Consider the following 8,045-nt stretch of genomic DNA (forward strand, 5'->3'; position numbering starts at 1 on the left):
ATGCTAGAATAGAAATGAAACCATTGGTTAAAAACAATATCTAACAAGCACAATGCTACAGACTTTACACGAACTACCTAATTTAAAGTGTACAGCCCTTAATAGTTTGCTACCACTATTCAAAAAAAAAAAAAATCAAGAGGCATAGAACTAGTAAGAAGGTTAACCAAGATTCCACAGATGAGAGATGATAAAGCCAGAACTCAAATCTAGAGCAATCTGGCTCCAAAGTACAAGCTTTTAAATTTTATTTTATTATATTCTTTCCTGGTGGCTCAGACAGTAAAGAATCTTCCTGCAGAGGAGGAGCCAAGATGGCGGAGGAGTAGGACAGGGAGATCACTTTCTCTCCTACAAATTCATCAAAAGAATAACTGAACACAGAGCAAACTTCGCGAAACAACTTCTGATCGCTAGCTGAGGTCATCAGGCGCCCAGAAAAGCAGCCCATTGTCTTCGAAAGGAGGTAGGACAAAATATAAAAGATAAAAAGTGAGACAAAAGAGCCAAGGACGGAGATCCGTCCCGGGAACTCTTAGGCGGCATTGCTTCGGGTAGGGTCCGGGCCTGAGAGCCCTGAGGACAATCGGAGGGAGCTTCTGTGAGTTGCCAACTTGAACTGTGGGAGACCAAAAGAGAGAGAGTAAATTAACCGGCCCAAACACACTGCCGGCCGCTCGCAGAACAAAGAGACCGAGAGGGTCCAGAGAGGAGCTCGCAGGCTGCGGACCGGCCCAGCCCCGCCGGAGGCAGGAGGCAGGGGGGAGGGGAAGGTCGCGGAGAGACACAGGGCGCAGCACCCGACCGGCGCGGGCGGGGACTGGGGCTGGGGACGCGGAGGGCAGAAGGCGCGCGCACCCGACTGGCGCCAGCGGAAACTGAGACTGGGTCCGTGGAAGGGAGGGGGCGCGCCACACCTGGGGAGAGTGCGCCCACCAAGCCCCTGGCTGCCTGGACCGCTCTGACGGGAAAGGCACAGAGAGCAGGCGCAGCTTTTCGCTCCGCGCTTTTGTGGAACACCCGAGGGCTGGAGCCTCGCGCAGCGCGGGGCGCGCTCCATATAGAGCAGCCAGGAGCCTGAGCAGCGCAGACGGAGAAAGCAGCGTCAGCCCCTCCCGGGCAGCACCAGCCCGACCCCGCAGCCCAAGCCCGTCCCCATAGCGCCAGCCACTTCCGGCAGCGCCAGCCCCTCCCGGCAGCGCGACGGAACTAGCTACCTGAGTAAGAGTCCACCTCCGCCCGCCTGTGTCAGGGCGGAAATGAGGCTCTGAAGAGACCGGCAAACAGAAGCCAAATAAACAAAGGGAACCGCTTCAGAAGGGACTGGTGCAACAGATTAAAATCCCTCTAGGAAACATTGACTACACCGGAAGAGGCCTGTAGATATCGAGAAGCATAAGATGGAACGAGGAGCTATCTGAAACTGAGCCGAACCCACACTGACCGCAACAGCTCCAGAGAAACTCCTAGATACAATTTTACATTTTTCCCCCTTTTTTTTTTTTTCTTTTTTTTCCTTTTTTTATTTTTTATTTTTTCTCTTTTATTTTCCTTTAAAATCCCCTATTACTCCCCCATTACTCCTTAACTTTCATTTCCATAGACTTCTACGATTTTTTAATTAGGGGGAAAAAAAAAATTTTTTTTTTCTTTCTTTTTTTTTTTTTTTTTTTCTTCTTTTTTTTCTTTCCTTTTTCTCTTCTATTTTCTATTTTTCTTTTTCTCTTATTTCTTTTAAAGTCCTCTAGTACTCCTCTACTACTCCTTAATTTTCATTTTCAATACACTATAACCTTACAAAAAAAAAAGAAGAGAAGCCCTATTTTTAAACCGAAGATTATTCTCTCCCAATCTTGACTCTCTGTTTTCTACCTCAGAACACCTCTATTTCCTCCTTTCCCCTTCTCTTCCCAATCCAATTCTGTGAATCTTTGTAGGTGACTGGGCTACGGAGAACACTCTGGGAACAGCCAGCTGCGTAGATCTGTCTCTCTCCTCTTGAGTCCCCCTTTTTCTCCTCCTGCTCATCTCTATCTCCCTCCTCCCTCTCCTCTTCTTCATGTAACTCTGTGAACCTCTCTGGGTGTCCCTAACGGGGGAGAATCTTTTAGCCATTAACCTAGAAGTTTTCTTATCAGGGCTGTATAGTTGGAGAAGTCTTGAGACTACAGGAAGAATAAAACTGAAATCCAGAGGCAGGAGACTTAAGCCCAAAACCTGAGAACACCAGAAAACTCCTGACTACATGGAACTTTAAGTAATAACTGACTGTCCAAAAGCCTTCATACCTACACTGAAACCAACCACCACCCAAGAGCCAATAAGTTTTAGAGCAAGACATACCACGCAAATTCTCCAGCAACGCAGGAACATAGCCCTGAACATCAACATACAGGCTGCCCAAGGTCACACCTAACACGTAGACCCATCTCAAAACTCATTACTGGGCACTCCATTGCTCTCCAAAGAGAAGAAATCAAGTTCCACGCACCAGAACACTGACGCAAGCTTCCCTAACCAGGAAACCTTGACAAGCCAATCGTCTACCCCACCCACTGGGTAAATCCTCCACAATAAAAAGGAACCACAGACCTCCAGAATACAGAAAGCCCACTCCAGATACAGCAATCTAAACAAGATGAAAAGGCAAAGAAATACCCAAAAGGTAAAGGAACATGAAAAATGCCCACCAAGTCAAACAAAAGAGGAGGAGATAGGGAATCTACCTGAAAAAGAATTTAGAATAATGATAATAAAAATGATCCAAAATCTTGAAAACAAAATGGAGTTACAGATAAATAGCCTGGAAACAAAGATTGAAAAGATTCAAGAACTGTTTAATAAAGACCTAGAAGAAATAATAAAGAGTCAATTAAAAATGAATAATGCAATGAATGAGATCAAAAACACTTTGGAGGGAACCAAGAGTAGAATAACGGAGGCAGAAGATAGGATAAGTGAGGTAGAAGATAAAATGGTGGAAATAAATGAAGCAGAGAGAAAAAAAGAAAAAAGGATCAAAAGAAATGAGGACAACCTCAGGGACCTCTGGGACACTGTGAAATGCCCCAACATTCGAATCATAGGAGTCCCAGAAGAAGAAGACAAAAAGAAAGGCCATGAGAAAATACTCGAGGAGATAATAGCTGAAAACTTCCCCAAAATGGGGAAGGAAATAGCCACCCAAGTCCAAGAAACCCAGAGAGTCCCAAACAGGATAAACCCAAGGCAAAACACCCCAAGACACATATTAATCAAATTAACAAAGATCAAACACAAAGAACAAATATTAAAAGCAGCAAGGGAAAAACAACAAATAACACACAAGGGATTCCCATAAGGATAACAGCTGATCTATTCAATAGAAACCCTCCAGGCCAGAAGGGAATGCAGGACGTACTGAAAGTAATGAAAGAGAATAACCTACAACCTAGATTACTGTATCCAGCAAGGATCTCATTCAGATATGAAGGAGAATTCAAAAGCTTTTACAGACAAGCAAAAGCTGAGAGAATTCAGCACCACCCAAACCAGCTCTTCAACAAATGCTAAAGGATCTTCTCTAGACAGGAAATATGCAGAAAGGTTGTATAACGTGAACCAAACACAAAGTAATTCAACGAGGACCACACCTATCAATAATTACTTTAAATGTAAATGGGTTGAATGCCCCAACCAAAAGACAAAGATTGGCTGAATGGATACAAAAACAAGACCCCTATATATGCTGTCTACAAGAGACCCACCTCAAAACAAGAGACACATACAGACTGAAAGTGAAGGGTTGGAAAAAAATATTTCACGCAAACGGAGACCAAAATAAAGCAGGAGTCAGATAAAATAGACTTTCAAATAAAGGATGTGAAAAGAGACAAAGAAGGACACTACATAATGATCAAAGGATCAATCAAAGAAGAATATAACAATTATAAATATATATGCACCCAACATAGGAGCACCGCAATATGTACTGCAAACGCTAACGAGTATGAAAGAGGAAATTAATAGTAACACAATAATAGTGGGAGACTTTAATACCCCACTCACAACTATGGATAGATCAACTAAACAGAAAATTAACAAGGAAACACAAACCTTAAATGACACAATGGACCAGCTAGACCTAATTGATATCTATAGGACAGTTCACCCCAAAACAATCAACTTCACCTTTTTCTCAAGTGCACACGGAACATTCTCCAGAATAGATCACATCCTGGGCCATAAATCTGGTCTTGGAAAATTCAAAAAAATTGAAACCATTCCAGTCATCTTTTCTGACCACAGTGCAGTAAGATTAGATCTCAATTACAGGAAAAAAATTGTTAAAACTTCAAATATATGGAGGCTAAATAACACGCTTCTGAATAACCAACAAATCATAGAAGAATCAAAAAAGAAATCAAAATATGTATAGAAATGAATGAAATGAAAACACAACAACCCAAACCTATGGGACACTGTAAAAGCAGTGCTAACGCGGGCAAGGTTGCATAGCATTACAGGTTACATCAAGAAACAAGAAAAACCAAATAAATTAACTAACTCTACACCTAAAGCAATTAGAAGGAGACAATGAAAGAACCCCAGAGTTAGCAGAAGGAAAGAAATCTAAAATCAGGGCGAAATAAATGCCAAAAAGAACTAAAGAGGACCATAGCACAAAATCAACAAAGCTAAAAGCTGGTTTTTTGAAAAAATAAACAAAATTGACAAACCATTAGCAAGACTCATTAAGAAACAAAGAGAGAAGAACCAAATTAAACAAAATTAGAAATGAAAATGGAGAGATCACAACAGACAACACTGAAATACAAAGGATCATAAGAGACTACTACCAGCAGCTCTATGCCAATAAAATGGACAACTTGGATGAAATGGACAAATTCTTAGAAAAGTATAACTTTCCAAAACTGAACCAGGAAGAAATAGAAGATCTTAACAGACCCATCACAAGCAAGGAAATCGAAACTGTAATCAAAAATCTTCCAGCAAACAAAAGCCCAGGACCAGATGGCTTCACAGCTGAATTCTACCAAAAATTTAGAGAAGAGCTAACACCTATCTTACTCAAACTCTTCCAGAAAATTGCAGATGAAGGTAAGCTTCCAAACTCATTCTATGAGGCCACCATCACCCTAATTCCAAAACCAGACAAAGATGCCACAAAAAAAGAAAACTACAGGCCAATATCACTGATGAACATAGATGCAAAAATCCTTAACAAAATTCTAGCAAACAGAATCCAACAACATATTAAAAAAATCATACACCATGACCAAGTGGGCTTTATCCCAGGAATGCAAGGATTCTTTAATATCCGCAAATCAATCAATGTAATACACCACATTAACAAATTGAAAGATAAAAACCATATGATTATCTCAATAGATGCAGAGAAAGCCTTTGACAAAATTCAACACTCATTTATGATTAAAACTCTCCAAAAAGCAGGAATAGAAGGAACATACCTCAACATAATAAAAGCTATATATGACAAACCCACAGCAAGCATCACCCTCAATGGTGAAAAATTGAAGGCATTTCCCCTGAAATCAGGAACAAGACAAGGGTGCCCACTCTCACCACTACTATTCAACATAGTGTTGGAAGTTTTGGCCACAGCAATCAGAGCAGAAAAAGAAGTAAAAGGAATCCAGATAGGAAAAGAAGAAGTGAAACTCTCACTGTTTGCAGATGACATGATCCTCTACATAGAAAACCCTAAAGACTCTACCAGAAAATTACTAGAGCTAATCAATGAATATAGTAAAGTTGCAGGATATAAAATTAACACACAGAAATCCCTTGCATTCCTATATACTAACAATGAAAAAACAGAAAGAGAAATTAAGGAAACAATACCATTCACCATTGCAACAAAAAGAATAAAATACTTAGGAGTATATCTACCTAAAGAAACAAAAGACCTATACATAGAAAACTATAAAACACTGATGAAAGAAATCAAAGAGGACACAAACAGATGGAGAAACATACCGTGTTCATGGATTGGAAGAATCAATATTGTCAAAATGGCTATTCTACCCAAAGCAATCTATAGATTCAATGCAATCCCTATCAAGCTACCAACGGTATTTTTCACAGAACTAGACCAAAGAATTTCACAATTTGTATGGAAATACAAAAAACCTCGAATAGCCAAAGTAATCTTGAGAAAGAAGAATGGAACTGGAGGAATCAACCTGCCTGACTTCAGACTCTACTACAAAGCCACAGTCATCAAGACAGTATGGTACTGGCACAAAGACAGAAATATAGATCAATGGAACAGAATAGAAAGCCCAGAGATAAATCCACGAACCTATGGACACCTTATCTTTGACAAAGGAGGCAAGGATATACAATGGAAAAAAGACAACCTCTTTAACAAGTGGTGCTGGGAAAACTGGTCAACCACTTGTAAAAGAATGAAACTAGAACACTTTCTAACACCATACACAAAAATAAACTCAAAATGGATTAAAGATCTAAATGTAAGACCAGAAACTATAAAACTCCTAGAGGAGAACATAGGCAAAACACTCTCCGACATAAATCACAGCAAGATCCTCTATGACCCACCTCCCAGAATATTGGAAATAAAAGCAAAACTAAACAAATGGGACCTAATGAAACTTAAAAGCTTTTGCACTACAAAGGAAACTATAAGTAAGGTGAAAAGACAGCCCTCAGATTGGGAGAAAATAATAGCAAATGAAGAAACAGACAAAGGATTAATCTCAAAAATATACAAGCAACTCCTGCAGCTCAATTCCAGAAAAATAAATGACCCAATCAAAAAATGGGGCCAAAGAACTAAACAGACATTTCTCCAAAGAAGACATACAGATGGCTAACAACACATGAAAAGATGCTCAACATCACTCATTATCAGAGAAATGCAAATCAAAACCACAATGAGGTACCATTACACGCCAGTCAGGATGGCTGCTATCCAAAAGTCTACAAGCAATAAATGCTGGAGAGGGTGTGGAGAAAAGGGAACCCTCTTACACTGTTGGTGGGAATGCAAACTAGTACAGCCGCTATGGAAAACAGTGTGGAGATTTCTTAAAAAACTGGAAATAGAACTGCCATATGACCCAGCAATCCCACTTCTGGGCATACACACTGAGGAAACCAGATCTGAAAGAGACACGTGCACCCCAATGTTCATCGCAGCACTGTTTATAATAGCCAGGACATGGAAGCAACCTAGATGCCCATCAGCAGATGAATGGATAAGGAAGCTGTGGTACATATACACCATGGAATATTACTCAGCCGTCAAAAAGAATTCATTTGAACCAGTCCTAATGAGATGGATGAAACTGGAGCCCCTTATACAGAGTGAAGTAAGCCAGAAAGATAAAGAACATTACAGCATACTAACACATATATATGGAATTTAGAAAGATGGTAACGATAACCCTATATGCAAAACAGAAAAAGAGACACAGAAATACAGAACAGACTTTTGAACTCTGTGGGAGAAGGTGAGGGTGGGATGTTTCAAAAGAACAGCATGTATACTATCTATGGTGAAACAGATCACCAGCCCAGGTGGGATGCATGAGACAAGTGCTCGGGCCTGGTGCACTGGGAAGACCCAGAGGAATCGGGTGGAGAGGGAGGTGGGAGGGGGGATCGGGATTGGGAATACATGTAAATCCATGGCTGATTCATATCAATGTATGACAAAACCCACTGGAAAAAAAAAAATAATAATAAAAAAATAAATAAATAAAAAAATAAATAAAGGTCAATGAAACTAAAATCTGGTTTTTAAAAAAGATAAACAAAATTGACAAACCCTTAGCTAAACTAAGAAAGAAAAAGAGTGAAGATCAAATAAAATCAATATTGAAATAGGAGACATTACAACTGATAATACAGAAATACTAAGGACATAAAAACTATTATGATAAATTATACACCAACAAGGGGCTTCCTAGGTGGTGCTAATGGTAAAGAACCCGCCTGCCACTGCAGGAGACATAAGAGACACAGGTTCAACCCCTGGGTCAGGAAGGAAGGCATGG

The 8,045-nt window shown here is 40.3% G+C and overlaps 1 long non-coding RNA gene across 1 annotated transcript in view; it reads right to left on the reverse strand.

The window, feature by feature from the left end:
* LOC122427444 overlaps positions 1–6,978 on the reverse strand; it is an 18,542-nt gene extending 11,564 nt beyond the window's left edge. Inside the window, exon 1 of the long non-coding RNA XR_006265417.1 lies at positions 6,862–6,978. This is a non-coding gene — a long non-coding RNA (uncharacterized LOC122427444). The remainder of the gene's footprint in view (positions 1–6,861) is intronic.
* Positions 6,979–8,045: the final 1,067 nt, after the last annotated feature.

The sequence above is a fragment of the Cervus canadensis genome, chromosome 2, assembly GCF_019320065.1.
Source record: "Cervus canadensis isolate Bull #8, Minnesota chromosome 2, ASM1932006v1, whole genome shotgun sequence".
In the NCBI taxonomy this organism is placed as follows: domain Eukaryota; kingdom Metazoa; phylum Chordata; class Mammalia; order Artiodactyla; family Cervidae; genus Cervus; species Cervus canadensis.